Source organism: Hemiscyllium ocellatum, unplaced genomic scaffold (genome assembly GCF_020745735.1).
Source record: "Hemiscyllium ocellatum isolate sHemOce1 unplaced genomic scaffold, sHemOce1.pat.X.cur. scaffold_98_pat_ctg1, whole genome shotgun sequence".
NCBI classification, from domain to species: domain Eukaryota; kingdom Metazoa; phylum Chordata; class Chondrichthyes; order Orectolobiformes; family Hemiscylliidae; genus Hemiscyllium; species Hemiscyllium ocellatum.
Genome location: NW_026869341.1, coordinates 29,682 through 49,676, shown reverse-complemented (window position 1 = coordinate 49,676; position 19,995 = coordinate 29,682). Strand labels below are relative to the sequence as shown.

At 47.5% G+C, this 19,995-nt stretch overlaps 1 long non-coding RNA gene across 1 annotated transcript; it reads right to left on the bottom strand.

Moving 5' to 3' along the window:
- Window positions 1–1,581: 1,581 nt before the first annotated feature.
- LOC132814966 (uncharacterized) lies at window positions 1,582–9,490 on the bottom strand. Its single transcript, XR_009644612.1, has 3 exons — window positions 9,364–9,490; window positions 8,264–8,378; window positions 1,582–1,934 (listed from the first exon to the last, which is right to left on the bottom strand). It is a non-coding gene; the product is annotated as an uncharacterized LOC132814966 (long non-coding RNA).
- Between the last annotated feature and the right edge of the window lie 10,505 nt (window positions 9,491–19,995).

Sequence of the window (19,995 nt, the reverse complement as noted above, 5' to 3'; positions counted from 1 at the left end):
GAGGGAGGGGGACACGCGCACACACAGCGAGGGAGGGGGGGCACGCACACAGTGCAAGGGAGGGGGGACACACGCACACAGTGCAAGGGAGGGGGGACACGCACACACAGCAAGGGAGGGGGGAGACGCATACACAGCGAGGGAGGGGGGAGACGCATACACAGCGAGGGAGTGGGGAGACGCGCACACACAGCGAGGGAGGGGGACACACGCACACACAGCGAGGGAGGGGGGAGACGCATACACAGCGAGGGAGGGGGGAGACGCATACACAGCGAGGGAGGGGGGTGACGCATACACAGCGAGGGAGGGGGGTGACGCATACACAGCGAGGGAGGGGGGAGACGCATACACAGCGAGGGAGTGGGGAGACGTGCACACACAGCGAGGGAGGGGGACACACGCACACACAGCGAGGGAGGGGGGAGACGCATACACAGCGAGGGAGGGGGGAGACGCATACACAGCGAGGGAGTGGGGAGACGCGCACACACAGCGAGGGAGGGGGACACACGCACACACAGCAAGGGAGGGGGACACACGCACACACAGCAAGGGAGGGGGGACACGCACACACAGCAAGGGAGGGGGGAGACGCATACACAGCGAGGGAGTGGGGAGACGCGCACACACAGCGAGGGAGGGGGACACACGCACACACACAGCGAGGGAGGGGGACACAAGCGCACACACACAGCGAGGGAGGGGACACGCACACACACACACAGCGAGGGAGGGGCCACACGCACATACACACGAGGGGGTGGGACACACACACAGCGAGGCGGGGACACACACACACACAGAGCGAGGGAGGGACACACACACACACAGCGAGGGATGGGGAGACACACACACAGCGAGGGAGGGGGGACACACACAGCGAGGGAGGGGGGGACACACACAGCGAGGGAGGGGGGGGACACACACAGCGAGGGAGGGGGGGGACACACACAGCGAGGGAGGGGGGGGACACACAGCGAGGGGGGGGGACACACAGCGAGGGAGGGGACACACACACACACACACACACAGCGAGGGATGGTGGGATACACACACAGCGAGGGATGGGGACACACACACACACAGCGAGGGATGGGGACACACACACACACACACAGCGAGGGATGGACACACACACACACACACACAGCGAGGGATGGACACACACACACACACACACACACACACACACACACACACACACACAGCGAGGGATGGGGACACACACACACACAGCGAGGGAGGGGACACACACAGCGAGGGAGGGGACACACACACATAGCGAGGGATGGGGGACTCTCACACACACACATACACACACACACAGCAAGGGAGGAACATGCCTCACATAGTGAGGGAGGGACATTTTCACACACACATTGAGGGAGGGACATGCTCACACACACACAGCGAGGGAGGGACACACACAGTGAGGAGAGTTACACACACACAGCGAGGGAAGGGGACACACACACGTACACACACACACAAACACAGAACAAGGGAGGGACTCGTGCACACACAGTGATGTGTCTCCTCGGACGTGTAATCGTCCAGCTCTTACTCTAGTCTGCTCCCTCACAGGGTCACCGTCTCTGTCACTCCCAGGTACAGCTAGGCCTCGATCCTCAGTGCTGATTTATATTCTCCCAGGTGTGAGTCAGCCTCAAGCTCCTGCTCCAAGTTGCTCCCTCACACGGTCACTCCCTCTGTGACTCGGTGCTGATTTCGAGCCTCCTGCTCTGCTGTTTCTCCAGATCCAAGTCCCAGTCGGCCTTGACCCTCACTGCTGATTTATATTCTCCCAGTCTGTGCTGCTCTCTCTCAGATTCTCTCCCTTAGTGACTCCCAGGTAATGGTAGGCCGCAAGCCTCAGCTGAGATTTATAACATCCCATTCCGCACTGGTCTCTTACAGGATCACCATTGTACCTGGAAGACAGTGGGAAATAGGAGGATTAGACAGAGCAGAGGGTTTTACAGTGATTGATGGAGCTGTAGGGGATGGAACAGGTTATCTGGGGAGCTAGGCAGACCTGCAGTAACTAAAGAGCGTTACTGGAAGATACAGCGAGTTGCAGACACTGAAGAAGGCAAAGGAAATAGCGAGATGGGGGCTTGTTCATGACGGAGCTTTGTAGAGTCTAAAGGGCTTCAAAGTTTGGGAGAAGATTTGTAGCTCGGGTGCTCGTTGTTGTGGTTCTGTTCGCCGAGCTGGGAATTTGTATTGCAGACGTTTCGTCCCCTGTCAAGGTGACATCCTCAGTGCTTGGGAGCCTCCTGTGAAGCGCTTCTGTGATGTTTCCTCCGGCATTTATAGTGGTTTGTCTCTGCCGCTTCCGGTTGTCAGTTCCAGCTGTTCGCTGCAGTGGCCGGTATATCGGGTCCAGGTCGATGTGTCTGTTGATTGAATCTGTGGATGAGTGCCATGCCTCGAGGAATTCCCTGGCTGTTCTCTGTTTGACTTGTCCTATAATAGTAGTGTTGTCCCAGTCAAATTCATGTTGCTTGTCATAGGAGTGTGTGGCTACTAAGCATAGCTGGTCGTGTCGTTTCGTGGCTAAATGGTGTACTTGGATGCGGATCGTTAGCTGTTTTCCTGTTTGTCCTATGTAGTGTCTTGTGCAGTCCTTGCATGGGATTTTGTACACTATGTTGGTTTTGCTCATGCTGGGTATCAGGTCCTTTGTTCTGGTGAGCTGTTGTCTGAGAGTGGCTGTTGGTTTGTGTGCTGTTATGAGTCCGAGTGGTCGCAGTAGTCTGGCTGTCAGTTCGGAGGTGTTCCTGACGTATGGTAACATGGGCCAGTCCTTTGGGCCGCGGCATGTCCTCGTTCCGTTGTCTTTCCCTGAGGCATCTGTTGATGAAATTGCGTGGTGTTTGACCCCACCCCACAGCTCACCAATAGAATAAACAACACACTGAGAAACTACAAAAAAGATAGATAATGAAAACTGAAAGCAACAACACCTTCAGATTCTATGGACTACCTAAAGTACACAAACCAGACATCCCACTCAGACCCATAGTATCACTACCAGGGACACCATCACACAAACTGGCTAAAGAGCTACAACAGAAACTGAAACACCTGATCAGCAGATCCAGACACTCGATACAGTCAACACAGGAATTCTTGGACATCATCAGAAATACACACATAGACAAGGAAGAAACTATTCGACGTAACAGCACTGTTCACCTCTCTTGACAAAACCCTAGCCAGAGAAACAATAGCCAACCTGCTGGACGTACAGAACAGACAACAAGACGGGGAACCTATCAACAAAGACAGCATACTCAAACTACTGGACCTGTGCCTCACAACACACTTCACATTCAACAACCAAATATGTGAACAAATCAACAGCACACCCATGGGCTCAGCCATCTCTGGACTCATCGCAGAAGCGGTAATGCAAAGATTAGAACAAACAGTCTTACCGCAAATTCAACCCAAACTCTGGGTCAGATATGTGGATGACACCTTTGTAATAATTAAAAACACAGAAATAGAGAACACACACCGGATCATCAACGCCACACTCACAGGAATCCGATTCACTACAAAGGTAGAAAAGGACAACCAACTCCCATTCCTAGACGTGATGGTACAGAGAATACCGAACGGAGAATTCACCACAAAGGTATACAGGAAAGCCACACACACAGACCAAGTCTTGAACTACGAAAGCAACCACGCCAACACACACAAAAGAAGTTGCATCAAGACACGGTTCAAAAGGGCCACAACACACTGCAGTACACCAGAACGGCAAAAAGAGGAAGAAGAACACCTCTACAATGTATTCGCCAGAAACGGATACCCCCGCAGTTTCAGTCAGGATTGTCTGTATGGATCTGCTAGACAACTGCCCTCTAATATTGATGAGGGCAGTACAGATGATGTGGGTTACATGGAGTTCATTAAGGTCTTTGACAAGGTCCCACACGGAAGGCTGGTCCAAAAGGGAAGATCCCATGGGATCCAAGGTCAGTTGGTAAATTGGCTCCACAATTGGTGGAGGGTTGGTTTTGTGATTGAAAGCCTTTGCCCAGCGGGTGTACCACAGGGATCTGTGCAGGAGCCATTGCTGGACGTTATGGACATTAATCACTCGGATGGGAAAGCAGAAGGTAACATTAGTAGGTTTGTAGATAACATGAAAGGTGAGGGTGTTGTCCATGGTGAGGGGGATGGACTCAGGCTGCAGTCTAATGTCCATCAGATGATAAACTGAGCAGAGTAATGGCAGACAGAGTTTACTTCTGATCACTGTGAGGCAATGCACTGTGGGAAGTCTCATAAACAAATGATATCCATCATGAATGGTCGGTCCTCCTGGAGTACTGAGGAATACAGGGACCTTGGTGGGCAAGTCCCTGGATGTCTGAAGGTGTCAGCACAGGTAGACAGGGCTGGGAAGGCACCTGAACTGGGAGCAGGAGGGGGACCCATATCCTGGTGGGGAACGTTGCTGGAGCTGCTCGAGAGGATTTAAACTTGTCTGGCAGGGCTGTGTGACTCCAAAGAGTTGTAAGGCCAGAAGGAAATTTGAGGCTGGTACAGATGTTGTAGACAGCAATATAAATAGACAAGGCAGGCACGAACATAGCAGACAATGAGGGAAAACGGGTGGATTAAACTGCAGTTATTTCAATGCAAAGGGCCAGACAGATAAGGCAGATAAACCCAGAGCATGGATGGGAACATGGGATTGGGATACCATAGGTATTACAGAAACACAGCTGAGGGAGCGACAGGCCCAGCAGCTCGATGTTCCGGAGACAGATGCTGCAGGAAGGATAGAACAGGAGGCAAAACAGGCGGAGAGCTGGTGGTTTTGACTGGGGGAAACATCCCAGCAGGACCTAGAGGGAGTATTCATGCAGGATCGCCCAGTTAAACGATATTAGTGGAACTGAGAAATAAAAATTGGCCATTAGTTTTCTATGGTCGGACTACAGCGATAGGCAATGGGAGATGAAGGAGCAAATATGTCAGGAGATCTCAGATATCTCTTAGAATATTAGGGTTGTAATGATAGGGGATCCTAACTGTTCCAAACCTGGACTGGGATTCCTACTAAGTTAAGCATTTGGATGAAAGGAATTTGTTAAGTGTGTTCCTGAAACTCCCAGTCATTATGTAAGTGGCCCAACTAGAGAATGGGGCTAAAGCTGACCTCCCCTTGGGAAACAAGGTTGGGAACGGGACTGAGGTGTTAGTGGGGGAGCCCTTTGGAAAGTCACCACAATTGTATTCGTTTGAAAATAGTGATGGAAAAGGAAAGGCCTGGCCCACAAGTTCAAGTTATTCAATGGAGCAAGATAGTATTGGACAGGAATTTTTAAAGTAGATCTGGGGAGGCTATTTGCAGGTATGTGGATGGGTGTATGAATAGCAAATGTTTAGAGGGATATTGGCAAAATTGTGGCAAATGTGACTAGAAACGTCATGCAGGAGTTGGTCTGAAGGGCCTGTTTCCATGCTGTATATCTCTATGACTCAATGTCTTGAAATGAGTCCACATTATCGAAGAGGAGGTGCTGGAGGGTTTAAAACACAAAGGTAGATAAATCCCCAGGCCCTGATCAAATGTAGCTCAGGACATTGTGGGAAGCTGGTGAAGACATTGTAGGGCGCCTAGCAGAGATATTTGTACCATAGAGAGCTATGTGTGAGAGGCTGATAGACTGGAGGGTGGCATTGTGGACAGTGAAGGTGGTTTTCTGAGATTACAAAGGCATCCTGATGAAATGCATGAACAGCTGAAAAGCTGTAGATGGAGTTCAATCTGAATAAATGTGCGGGAATGCATTTGGTACAACAAACACGGGCAGGGCTTATACAATTAATGGTAGGACCTTCGGGAGTGTCGTAGAACAGAGGGACCTCAGGGTTCAGGTACATAATTCTTTGAAATTTGTAACATGGAGAGACAGGATAGTTTAAAAAAAGGTGCTTGCCTCATTTGCCTTCACTGCTCAGTCCTTTGGATATCGGAGTTGGAAGCCATATTGAGATTATACAGGCCATTGGTGAGTCCTCTTCAGGAATACTGTGTCCAGTTCTGGTCGACCAGTTATAGGAAGGATATTATTAAGCAGGAAAGGGTTGGGAGGAGATTTACTGGGATGTGGCTGGGTATGAAAGGCTTCAGTATAAAGAAAGGCTGAACAGGTTGGTATTTTTCACTGAAACCTGAATGTTGACAGATGACCTCATAGATGTTTATAAAATCATGAGGAGGATAGATCGAGTTAATGGGAGTTGTCTTTCCCATGGACAGGGGAGTTTCAAGGCAAGGCATTACATTTTTAAGTTTAGAGGAGAGACATATAAAAAAAAGACATGAGGAGCACATTGTTACACAGAGGATGGGTTGTGTGTGGAATGAACTTCCCAAGGAAGGGGTGAATGTGGGGACATTTACAATGTTTAAAAGACATTTGGATTAGGGCAGGAATAAGAAAGGTATGAAGGAATATGATCCAGGAACAGGTAGGTGGGATGAGATCCGTTTTAGAGTATGGTTAGTGTTAACAGAACAGTGTGGTATGACTCTCTGACTATGATTATAATGTTGTGTCATTAATTAAGAAAGGCTGCAAGAGAAAGCCAGGGAGCTACAGGCTGATGAGCGAGACATCAGGGTGGGTCAGTTGTTCTGACAGGTAGGCCTTATTACGAACAGCCAGCATGGCTTTGTGCGTGGGATAACATGTCTCACAAACTTGACTGGAGTTTGCTCAAGATGTGACCAAAAACATAGACAAAGGCAGAGCAACAGACGTTGTTTCTGGCTTCAGCAAACCCTTGTTCAGGGTGAAGCATGATCCATTGGTTAGTAACGGTAGATAACAAAGGATCAGGGAGAGCTTGCCAACTGGATACAAAATGGGATGACAGTGAGAGACAGAGGATGGTGGGAGAGGGTTGTTGTTTAAACTGGGGCCTCTGACCAGCAGTGTGCTGTAAGGATTGGTGCTGGGACCACTGTTGTGCACCATTTACATAAACAATCTGAGTGAAAAGAGAGCAGTCCCTGTTAGTATGTTTGTGGATACCAAGATTAGTGGAAGAGTGGGCAGGGAATATAGATATCGAAGGGGATATTAATCAACTGGGCCAGTGGGCCAAGGAATGAAAGATAGAGTTTAATTCAGGTATTGGATTTAATCAGACAAACCAGGGAGGACTAACACAGTTAATGGTTGGGCCCTGGAGAGTGTTGTAGAAAAGGGAGAGACCAAGGGGTGCAGTTACATTGTTCCTTGGACTGGCATCACAGGGGGACCGGGTGTTGAAAGCGGTAATTGGCACACTTGTCTTCATTGGTCAGAGCATTGAGTACATGAGTTGGAGATATTGGTAACACTGTCGTCAATATTTCTCCTGGGCAGAGGAGGCCACGGGGTGACCTTATAAAGGTTTATGAAACAATGTAGGGCCTAAGTACGGTGAATAGCCAAGGGTAGGTGAGTCCAAAGCTAGAGGCATAAAGGTGGGGTGAGAGAGCAAGGATTTAAAGAGGGAGCTGAGGGGCAACATTATCCACAGAAGATGGTGCATAGACGGAATGGACTGCCAGAGGAAATGGTAAAATCAAGTACAATTACAACATGGAAAAGATACTTGGGCAGGTACATGGAGAGGGGAAGGTTTGAAGGGATACGGGCCAAACACAGGCAAATGTGATTCATTCCATTTAGGAAACCTCGTCCGAAGAATCATGCCGCACAGAAACAGACCCTACGTCTGCAGTTATTGGAGGAGAAGACTATCGAGACAACGCATGTTGTACAGACTAAAGCAAGTTACAGCGTTATGGATGGTCATCTGGACTGGAGGTTTCAAATATGTGAAATAATTGGTGAGAGGGGAGGAGATGACAGAGATAGGAACTGTGATAGGAGTTAGAATGATTGAAGACACTGGTCCTCAATACAAGCCGTAGATAGTGTTGGAGAGGGAATAGGGAACAGAAAGATCCCAGATTGCATTACCACCCTCTCATGGGAGGCCTGCTTTCCCCTCAGTTGTTCTGATGCTCCCTAAGAAAGCACAGGACTGGACTGATAACTGGGAACTCCCGATGCTGTCTCATTACAACAAAACTTGCAGCAGGTATGGTGATTGAGCCTGGGTTGTGTCTGTACTGTGCTCCCCCTCCAGCACTTTCTCTATGTCCTGTTTTGTTAGCTGATGTTTGGATCCCTCTTACTACTTTCTGCTCTGTGCACTGGAATGACCTTACCTGGCAGCAGGGTTGATTGATGACTCCGACCTCCCTGACTGTGTCTTTCCGGCTGACCAACCATCGTCCCAGCCAGCAGTTGGCAAGTCTATTGAGTCAGGAACTCCATGAGTACCTGTAGAAGACACAGAAAGGGGCAGAATGGGAAATTAGACTAATGCTTTGAGGGTGACACATATAGAATGGCACTGAGCCCCACATAGATCTGGAAAATCCCAGTCTCCATTCCTGACCTGTGCTGCCTCATCTCTCTGGAGCGGAGAATTCTGTTGGCTCATGATCTGGAGTAGCTTCAAAAGTGAGAGAGGCTGACAGAAGCAGCAATTAGACCCCCACAGTGAGGGATACCATACGGTGAGGTACTGAGTCACTACACCAGAGCGCCGGGTCAAACAATTGTGCAGGAAGAAAGGGTTTTGATTCATGTTGCACTGGGATACACAAACTGTGAGCAGGTGAAGTGATGGCCTTGGGGCATTATTGTGTGACTATTTATCCAGAAACTCAGCAAGTGTTCTCTGGACACAAGTCCAAATCCCACCATTGTAAATGATTGAATGTGAAATAAATGCTTCAAAAATGATGTAATTAAAAACATGTAAGTGAGTATTAAACAATTGCTGATGTTAAGAAAAATACATCGGATACATCCCTGTCTTTGGTGAAGTAATCTAAAATGGCATTGGGATATCCCAGGTATTACAGAAGAACAGCTGAGGGAGGGACAGGACAGGCAGCTCAATGCCCCAGGGGACAGATGCTGCAGGAAGGACAGAAGGGGAGCTGAGAGAGGAGGAGAGCTGCTGGTTGTGATTGGGGTGAAACATCACAGCAGGGACTGAGAGAGGAGATTCCTGCGGGACCGCCCAGTGACGCTGTGTTCATGGAATTCATCAGTAACAATGGGTCTTCCCTTTCCTCTGATTGTTCTACAGACCCCGAGAGCCCCGCCCTCCTGCACCTTGACCTTCACAACATGGCGGCCCAGAGCGCTCCCTCTTCCCTCAAACAAATGGCGGCCGTGACCCTGGGCCGCTTCCCTGATCAGAGACCGCCACCTCCTTCCCCGGGCCTGGAGGGGCTTTTTTGTGTTTTTTTACCTCTATCCGAGATTTGTGAATTCTGTCCGCTCCTTTCTCCCAGCGACGCTCCCACACACCGGCTCTGAGCTCACTCTCTGAAGCCGATCGCAGCCGCTGCCGGAGAATTCAGCTCCGTGACTCTCCCTCTCCCTGTCCCGATCAGTGTGACACTGCGCATGTGCCACATAGGAACCAAACTGCGCGTGCGTCTGAGGTTTCCGGTGAGTTTATACAGATTATTCATAACTGAAGAGAATCATGGGTGATATATTTGTCATTAACAACAGTTCTGTCGACTTACAGATATAGAGCTGGCTAGTATGAGAGTAGATTGTTCGGTCCAACTCAACCATACTGGCCAAGTATGTAAATTACCAGTCGTTCTGAGTTTGAAAACAAGTTTCTTACTCAATTTGTGCAAATCGATTGAAAATATGTACGTTATCAGATTTACATCACAACTATTTCTTAAAATCTCACATTGATTTATGACAGAGGTTTAACACTCCACTATGTAGTGAAAACGATCAATCCTGCAAAACAGTTTGCATTCTGACCAATCCTGACGCGTTCACTCCCGAGAATGCTTTGGCCCCGCCCCTCACTCACTCTGGTTGGAGGACCGGCCGCTGCTTGGTCCTCCAGTTCCGCCCCTTCCTCCCATTTGCAGAGTTGATTCGGGCGTGACTCAGCAGCTAAGCACCAGAAACATTAAGGGACAAGGGAATTTAGAGTCGATGTCTTGTGATGCGGTGAAAATATCCCGAATCTTGACCGGGAGGCCTGGGTTCAATTCACAGCGAGTGCAGGTGTGTCTAATAACAACTTTAAACAGGTTCATTCGGAAAAACAAGGGAACCGAGTAAAAACAATAGAAAATGCATACAATGTGGTGGGGTTCTCAATGCTCAGATGATTTTAGTCTTTACCAAGTGTTTCAGGGCCCCAATGGGTCCCAGTACAGACTATTCCACTCCACCTAGTGCGCAGCCAGATACCAGGATTGTGGGACAAATTGTTGTGGTGGGATCCAGAGGTGCTTTCCCTCTATTTTGGAGGTAAAAATAGGTGAGAAGAAGCAGGGTTTTGTATGGAGTTACCTGCTCCCCTCCTGTTGCAGCAACTTATTATTGCCCTAACTTGACCTCGTACATTTTTGGTAGCGATCAGTGACATTTCGTAAGCCAACATACAAGATCTGTCACTCTGTTTAAGACAGCAGAAATCTCTTGTAGCACAATAGTCATAGAACAATACAGCGCAGAACAGGCCCTTCAGTCCTTGATGTCACGCTGACCTGTGAACTGATTCTCACCCCTACACTATCCCAAAATCACCCATGTCCTTATCTAAGGATTGTTTAAATCTTCCTGATGTGGCTGAGTTGTCTACATTAGCAGGTAGTACGTTACCCCTCTCTGAGTAAAGAACCTGCCTCTGACATCTGTCTTAAATCTATCACTCCTCATTTGTAGTTATGCCCCCTCGTGCATACTGACATCATCATCCTAGAAAAAGACTTCCACTGTCTACCCTATCTAAGCCTCTGATCATCTTGTATGTCTCTATCAAATCCCCTCTTAGCCTTCTTGCCAAGGAGAACAGGTTCAAGTCTCTCAGCCTTTCCTTGTAATACCTTCCCTCCAGAGTAGGCAATATCCTGGTTAATCTCCTCTGCACCATTTCCAATTCCTCCTGTCCTTCCCGAAATATGGGCACCAGAACTGCACACAGTATTCCAAGTATGGCTGCACCAGCTTTTTGTATCTTTGCAGCATGATATTGCGGCTCTGGAACTCAATTACTCTATGAATGAAACCTAACACACCATATGTCACCTTAACAGTACTTTCCACCTGGGTGGCAACTTTCAGGGATCTATGTACATGGACTCCGACATCCCTCTGCACATCCACACTACCAAGAATCTTTCCATTGACCTAGTACTCTGCCTTCCTGTTATTCTTCTCAAAGTGCATCACCTCACATTTAGCTGCATTGAACTACATTTGCCACCTCTCAGCCCAATTCTGCAGTTTATCCAAGTCCCCCTGCAATCTGTAACACACTTCCACACTGTCCACTACTCCACCGACTTTAGTGTCATCAGCAAATTTACTAATCCATCTACCTATGCTTGCGTCTAAGTCATTTCTAAAAATGACAAACAGCAGTGGTGGTCCCAAAACAGATTTTTGTAGCACACCACTAGTAACTGGACTCCAGTTGAATATTTTCTATCAACCACCACTCGCTGCCTTCCTTTAGAAAGCCAGTGTCTAATCCAAACTGCTAAATCACCCTCATTTCCATGCCTTTGCATTTTCTCCAACAGCCTACTGTGTGGAACCTTATCAAAGGCTTTACTGAAGTCCATGTATACCACGTCAACTTCCCTACCCTCATCTACATGCTTGGTCACCTTCTCAAAAACCTCAATGAGGTTTGCGAGACATGACCTGCCTTAATGAAACCATGTTGATTATCTGAAATCAAATTGTTGTTTGCAAGATGATTATAAATCTTATCTCTTATAATCCTTTCCAAAACCTTTCCTACAACAGAAGTCAGGCTCACTGGTGTATAATTACCTGGGTCATCTCTACTGCCCTTCTTGAACAAAGGCACAACATTTGCAATCCTCCAGTCCTCTGGTACCAAACGTGTAGACAATGATGACTCAAATATGAAAGCCAAATGCTCTGCTATCTCCTCCCTAGCTTCCCAGAGAATCCTTGGATAAATCCCATCCAACCCAGGGGACTTGTCTACTTTCACTCTTTCTAGAATTGATAACACCTGTTTCTAACTAATCACGATCCTTTCTAGTCTAATATCTCATACCACATTCTTCTCCTCTACAATATTCTCCTTTCCCTGAGTGAAAACCAATGAGAAATGTTCGTTAGCACCTCTCCGATCTCCACATGGTACACACTCAACTTCCCATTCTGTCTTTGATTGGACCTGTTCCTACCGTAATCATCATTTTATTCCTCACATACCTATAGAAAACTTTAGGGTTCTCCTTTATTCTATTTGCTAAAGACTGCTCGTGTCCTCTCTTTGCTCTTCTTAACTCTCTCTTTAAATCCTCCCTATCTGATCTGTAACTCTCCATCTCCTCATCTGAACCATCTTGTCTCATCAACACATAAGCCTCCTTCTTCTTCTTAACAAGCGATGCAATTTCTGTAATAAACCACGGATCCCTTACCTTATCACTTCCTCCCTGCCTGACAGGGACATACCTATCAAGGACGTGCAATATCTGTCCCATAAACCAGCTTCACATTTTCATTCTCTGCATCCCCTGCATTTTGCTACGCTATTCTATGCATCCCAATTCCTGCGTAATTGCATTATAATTGTCCTTGCCCCATTGATAACTCTTGCCCTGTGGCAGGTACCTGTCCCTTTCCATTGCTAAACTAAACATATCTGAATTATGGTCATTCTCTCCAAAGTGCTCACCTAAAACTAAATCAAACACCTGGCCAGGTTCATTACCAATCACCAGATCCAATGTGGCCTCCCCTCTTGTTGGCCTTCGACATACTGTATCAGGAACCCCTCCTGTACACACTGGACAAAAATTGATCACCCAACATATGAGAGTTATAGCATTCCCAGTCAATGTTGGGAAAGCTAAAGTCCCCCATAAGCTCTTCAGACACGTTCTCAAACAGACTCGCTACCTCTCTGCACAAAAGCTAAAGTCCCCCATAATGCCCACCCTGGTACTTTTGCTCTTACCCAGAATAATTTTGCTAATTCTCTCTTCAACTTCCCTGGAACTCTGTGGAGGCCTATAAAAAAAACTCTAAGCAGTGTGACCTCTCCTCTCCTGTTTCTAACCTCAGCCCACACTACCTCAGTAATAGAGTCCTCATCAAAAGTACTCTCAGCCACCGTTATAATATCCTTGACTAACATGACTTGCATGGACTCATTGCAGTGCTTCAAACTCCATGAGGCAGCCATACTCTCTATGACAGACAGACTCAGTCTGGAACCTCCTCTGTCAGTATTATTGCCAGAGCCCGTAGCCTTTGCACTACTTAGCCATTTCTTGATGTTATCCAAACTGAATCAAACTGGCTTAAAACTCGCATCTGTGATGTTGGAAACCACTGCAGAAGGATGAGATGGATCATCCCACTTTGCACTTCTGGATACAGATAGCTGCAAATGCTGTTGTCGTATCTGGTGCATGGATGTGTGAGGCCCCTCCATCAGTAAAGGTGGGGATATCTGTGATGCTTCCTCCAGTGAGTTATTTAATTGTCCATCACCATTCACAACTGGGTGTAGCAGAACTGCAGAGTTCCGATCTGTTCCATTGGATGTAGGATCACTTAGCTCTGTGGCTTGGTGCTGATGCTGTTTGAAATGCAGATGGTCCTGTTTGGTAGCTTCACCAGGTTGGCACTTCATTTTTAGGTACACCTGGTGCTGCTCTTGGCATGCCCTCCTTTCCTGTCCATTGTGATGGGTGAGAGCAGGATTTACAAACCCATTAGATTACAGATTGTGCTGGAGTACAGTTCTGCTGCTGTTGATGTCCCACAGTGCCTCAGAGATCCAGTTTGAGATTCTACATCTCTTCAAAGTCTGTCCCATTTAGAATGGTGATAGTGTCACTCAACACAATGGAGGTTTTTCTCAACTTTCAGCCAAGACTTTGTCTCCAAGAGGAATGTGTCCTGTCCGATACCGTCATGGACAGATGTATCTGCAGCTGGTCAATTCATAACAATGAGATCAAGTATGTTTTTTCCCTCTTGGTTCCCTCACCACCCATTGCAGACTCAGTTGAACAGCTGTGTCCTTTAGGACCTGACCAGCTCAGTCAGTAATTCTGTTGCAGAGCTAGTCTCGATTGTGGACATTGAAATCCTGTACCCAGAGTACGTTTGACACCATTTTACTTCCCCAGTGCTTCCTCCAAATGGTGTTCAACATGAAAGAGAAGTGATTCATCAGCCAAGGGAGGACGGTACCTAGTAATCAACAGGAGCCATGAGACTTCCTGGTGTCCGGAGTCAATGCTGAGTACTCCGAGAGCAAATCCTCCCTGTCTGTGCCACCACCTCTTCCTGGTCTGTCCTGCTGGTGGGACAGGACATATTCAGAGATTTCAGGAGAAAGTGAAGACTGCAGATGCTGGAGATCAGAGTCGAGAGTGTGGTGCTGGAAAAGCGCAGCAGGTCAGGCTGATGAAGGGCTTAGGCTCGAAACGTCGATTCTCCTGCTCCTCGGATGCTGTCTGACCTGTTGTGCTTTTCCATCACCACAATCTCAATATCTTGGGATGGTGATGGTGGTGTCTGGTCATTGTCTGTAAGGGTTGATTTCATGAGTATGAGAATGTCAGGCTGTTCCTTGATTGGTCTGTGAGACAGCTCTGCACATTTTGGCACCAAACTCCAGATGTTAGTCTGGAGGACGTTGCACCATCCAGAGGGCTGATTCTGTGGCTGTATTTTCTGGTGCCTTGTTAGAAACCGAGTGGTCCACCCAGTTTCATTCCTTTGTTGAGACTTTGCAGTGATTAATACAGTGAGTAGCTGGCTGGGCCACTGTCGGGTTGGCAGGATTGTTTTTGCCATTGACAATGGTTTCATGGAGATCAGGAGATTCCTAATTCCAGTTATTTTTTTCTTGAATTCAGATTCCACCATCTGCCAAGTTGGGATTCGAACCAGGACTTCAGTCATTTGTTTTAATATTTTGGATAAAAGTTAAATATATTAGGTTTGTTTAATCACTTTAAATATCACTTACCCAGGTTTTGTTTCTTTGTGAAACACTGTCCATCCTCCTGTCTCCTCCATCCAACAAGAAGAGTTTGGAGCACATGGCGTTTCTCTGTCACTAAGACTGAGATAATCCAATCTGCTGCTTCCCTCCCTCTCACTAGCCCACAGAGCCAAACTGCCTCACATGGTGTTCCTGGTTTTTGTCCTAAACTTACATCTTCTTCCAGTCTCTTGTCAAGCCTTATCAGAACTCATCTTGACCCTTTACCCTAATTTCACTAAACTATAGACTTTCCAACTCTCTTTCCTCCTCCTTCTCATCAGTCCCCCTCACTGATTCACCAATATTGTTCCTTGTTCTGTCTTTTCTGGTTTTATCCTTCTCTCCCAAAATCCTGCTCCATCTCCACTCTCTCCCTTTCCTTTCTGAATTCCTTGCATTTGGTGTCCTTGGCCCCTCCTGTATCTCACATACATACTGCCAGGAGGTGCCATTGTGCAAAAGCACCATGTTGGGTTTCACATGTACACTGACGATGCCCAGCTCTCCCCCCCCCCCCCCCCCCCATCATCCCTCTCCATTACTCCACTGTTACTCAGTTATCAAACTGCTTACCACATTCCCACTACTCGATTAGGTGCAGTTTCCTCCAATGAAACATTGTAATGGTTAAACCCATTGTCTGACAAATTCCTTTCCCTTACTGCTGAGCCTTTCCCTCTCACTGGGAACGATGCAGCAGAACTACACTCTTCACAATATTACAGTTGTATCTGATGTGAAGCTGACCTTCTGATCAGACATCTACACAATCCCAAACACCAGGAATTCCAATCTCTTAAATGTTGCTTGTCTCCTCACTCCAGATCCATTGCTACTGAAACCCCTTACCCGTGTTCCCTTAAACTTGATGAATCCGAAACAGAACCCTTGATTCTGTGACTGACTCAGAATCTGGTTTCAAACTCCCCCCTCTGTATTTACCCTCAGACACATCAGTATTTATTCTGTCAAACCCCTTAAGAATCTGGTGGTGCAGTCTGATTGTAGGTTGTGGAAACGGCAGAGGATGATGTGTTGTATCTGGGTGGAAGGTAAGGACTTGGTGGGGGGAGGGGGGGTGGTCTATCCTTGTTGCAGTTGGAGGTGTGGGTTTCAAAGGCAGAGATACAGGAAGTGGAGGAGATATAGTGGATGGTATTGACCACATGGGAGGGGAAATTGCAGTCCTTGAAATACGGGCCATTTGGTATGTTCTGGCCTCACTGGAACACTGCAGTAAGCATGAGACAGAGACGTTGGCCAGGGAACAGGCTCGTGTGTTAAAGTGGCAGGCAGCTGGAAGCTCGGGGTCTGTTTTTGCAGCAAAACGTAGATCATCAGTCGCCATTTCCGCCACCTCCACTGAGATGCTGCCAGACCCAGATTCCTGTCCCCTCCATTAACAGCTATGCACTCTCCCAATCAGATCATAATCCACTCCTTTGTCTTTCCAAATGTTCCTGTCTCTCTTTGGGTTCTGTCCCTGCCCATTATTTACTCTTTAACCCCTATCTCCTGCAGTACAAAGATCTGCAGGTTAGTTGAATTGGCCAAGCTAAATTTCCTATAATGCTCAGGGATGTGTAGGTGAGGTGCATTATTCAGGAGAAATATACAGTAATAGGGTAGGGGAATGGGTCTGGGTGGGATACTCTTCGGAGATACGCTGTGGACTTTTAGGGCCGAATGGCCTGTTTCCACACTGTCAGGATCCTAATTTTCCCAGCTCTCATCGGTCCTGAGGAAGGGCCACTGGACAGATTCCTGTTCCCAGATGCTGCCAGACCTGCTGAGCTTTCCCAGCACCTCCTGCTTGTTGTTCCTGATTCTCACCATCCATCCACCTTCCGGGTTTGATTCAGGCAGGGGGAGGATCCCACCACTGACCTCACAATGGGGTCCAGCTGATTGATGGCAGCTTCGGACCAATAGGAAAAGGGGGTGGGACTGGTGGACCAAGTGGAACCAGCTGGTCATCCAAACAATGGGAGTGAATGAGGGGCGTGGCCAGTGGGATGACACGTCACCAGTAACTCCGCCTGTGCAGTGTCACGTGACTCGGCCATTGGTGAATGTGGGAGACACAAACAGAGAAGGGGAGAATGGCCTCGGAGACAGGAGATAATGAGGCACTTTAGACTGGGAAGTCTTAATTACACTCTGTGCGGAACGTTAGTCTGAATTAGAAACTCTTTCCCACCTTTGCAGCAGATGGGAAAATGGCTGCGGCCCTCAGGCGGTGAAAGGTCCTGGGATATGGCCGCCATCTTTATTGGGGGCAAGGTACAATGAGGCACATGGACATGTCCCATTCCTAGGATGGGGGGGGGGGTGGTTGGGGGGGCGGAGGTGGGGTGTCATTGCACATATCACTCGTCTGGCAGGAATAGCGTGTGATTTTAGGAGAGGCATTTACACATCAAGCACATACCAAGAGAAAAGTATGTCTTTATATTCTTCCTGTACTGACTGAGTTTTGTTTTGTGAATTCATTTCATAGGATATTAAATCAGAATAATTGAGGCTGGGATCTCAAAAGCAAGTTTTTACAGTCAGTGGAGTCATCAGGATCTGAATATCATTGGCATTTAACTGTGGAAGGAGAAAGGTTTGTCTGTTCTGTTTGTGGGAAAATATCTCCGATATTTTTGTTAAGCAGAAAGATGTACAAATTTGTGGTTGGATCACCCTTTGGGTGTGTGCTCTGTTCTGGGCCCTGCAGCTGAGGAAGGAGATATTGCCCTGAGAGGGAGCACAGATTTATCCAAATTACACCTCGTCTCTTTGTAAGAACCCTCAGATTTAGACCCAGGCACCCACTTCGTGATGTTAACCCGTAAACTTCATATTTTCAATTACCTGCAAACTTCCCATTAAATGTCCTTTTGGATTCAAATTCCAGTACCTTTTCAGGTGGAATGTTCCAGCTTCTGACAACTGACTGTTCATTCAGAAACTGCTAAGGTCCATGTTGACTCTGGGGTTACAAAGGGCTGAATTGAAAGATGAGATGCTGTCCCTGAGCTCCCATTGAGATACATTGGAACAGTACAGGAGGCTGAGGGCAGTGTAGGTGTGAGCAGACAATGACAATGACAGGGCTGCACTGTGGGTGCTACTTGGCTCAATGAGTGTTTTGGAGTTAGATGAAAACAGAGCGAGGGAAGACAGGGAGAAGGTGAAACTGAAATTCATTTTTAGTTCAGGCCGTTCAGAAATTCCCATGGTCCCAATGGGAACAGCCAGTTTTTAAGTGATACCTGCGGGGTATTTGTTAACAGTTTTTAAAGTAGTTTTCCTGAGGGCAGTTGAGAGTTAACCACATTGCTGTGGGTCTGGAGTCACATGTAGGCCAGACCAGGTGAGGATGACCGTTTCCATCCCTGCAGGACATGAGTGAACCAGATGGGTTTTCTAACAATCGACAATAGTTTCATGGTCATCATTCGCCTTTTCATTCTAGATTGTATTGAATTCCGATGCCGTCATCAGCCATGCTGGGATTCTAACCCTAATCCTCGGAACATTGCACATATCACTCGTCTGGCAGGAATAGCGTTAAGCCGTTGCCTCCCTTTTTAGCAATGTTTAAAAGAAAGTTCCATCATTCTACGCATACAATGTGAGATAAAGTACTGCAACCTCCATGTGTCAGCCTCTCCAAAAGGTCAATCAACGGAAATTTGTTTGGGGGTGAAATATTTCACTTTTTTTTGTGGGGGGGGGGCGGGTGGGTGGTGTTTATTAAACAAAAACGAATCCAAATAAAAATCTGATGCCACAGACGTGTAATTTCTGAAGCCGGAGGGGGATTACAGAGACAGGGAGGGTTGTGGGGCCAGAGGGGGACTGTTGTCCAAACATCACTGTGGTGTACATGGACTGCAGCATTTCAGGGAGGCGGTTAGCCACCACTTTCTCCAAGACAAGGAAAGGTGGCCAATAAATACTGGTCTGGGCAGCAAAGGCACCCTCCAGTGAATACAACCAAGCAGTGACCTCTCTGAGCTGACTTGCTGTGAAGTTAAAAACCTCTCTGGAAATGGAATGGGCAGAGAAGAGAAACAGTGACATTTCACAGCTGCCCTCAGAGAGACCTCACCCTTGGAAGTACTCAGAGCCGGGATCAGCTCAGTGAGTTTCAGTCTCTTCAAACATCAATCTTAGTCAGTTTTATTTTATTAAATCTACAATAGTGAGTAAAGTGAGGATTTCTTTTTAATGTCTTACGGTCTCTTGATTAAATGTTTAAGATATAAAACATAAGTTATTCTCGGGCAGTATTTATCGAGCAGTTAGACTGTGCCTTTGCCTTGGTCTGTAGATTATTAAGGCAGAGTGATGGCCTGTTGTAGAGTGGCGTGCTGTTCCTGTTGGATGTGGGAAATTAGGGAGAGTTTCAATGATCCTGATGATTATGTCTGCAGGAAGTGTGATTACAAATTCAATTGGATCACATGGATTGGTGGAGGAGTGATTAAAGGCAGTGAGGAATTGACAGGAGCCGGGGAGTGTGATAGGCGGCAGTCTCAGGATTGCAGGATACTGCAGATACAGTCAGGTAGATGGGTTACCCCCAGGAAAGCTAGGAGGGGTAGGTAGGTACTGCAGGAGTCTCCTGTGGCTATCTCCATCTCAGACAAGTGTACTGTTTTGGAAAATGTAGTTGGTAATAGACTTTCAGGGGAAAGTAGCACTGACAGCCAAGTTACTGGGACTGAGACTGGCTTCTAACATAATGTGAGGTATATCCAGTTCCACACGATCGATGGTGATAGGGGACTCTCTAGTCAGGGGCACAGTCTGCCATTTCTGCACCTGACAGTGAGGCATCAGAATGGGGTG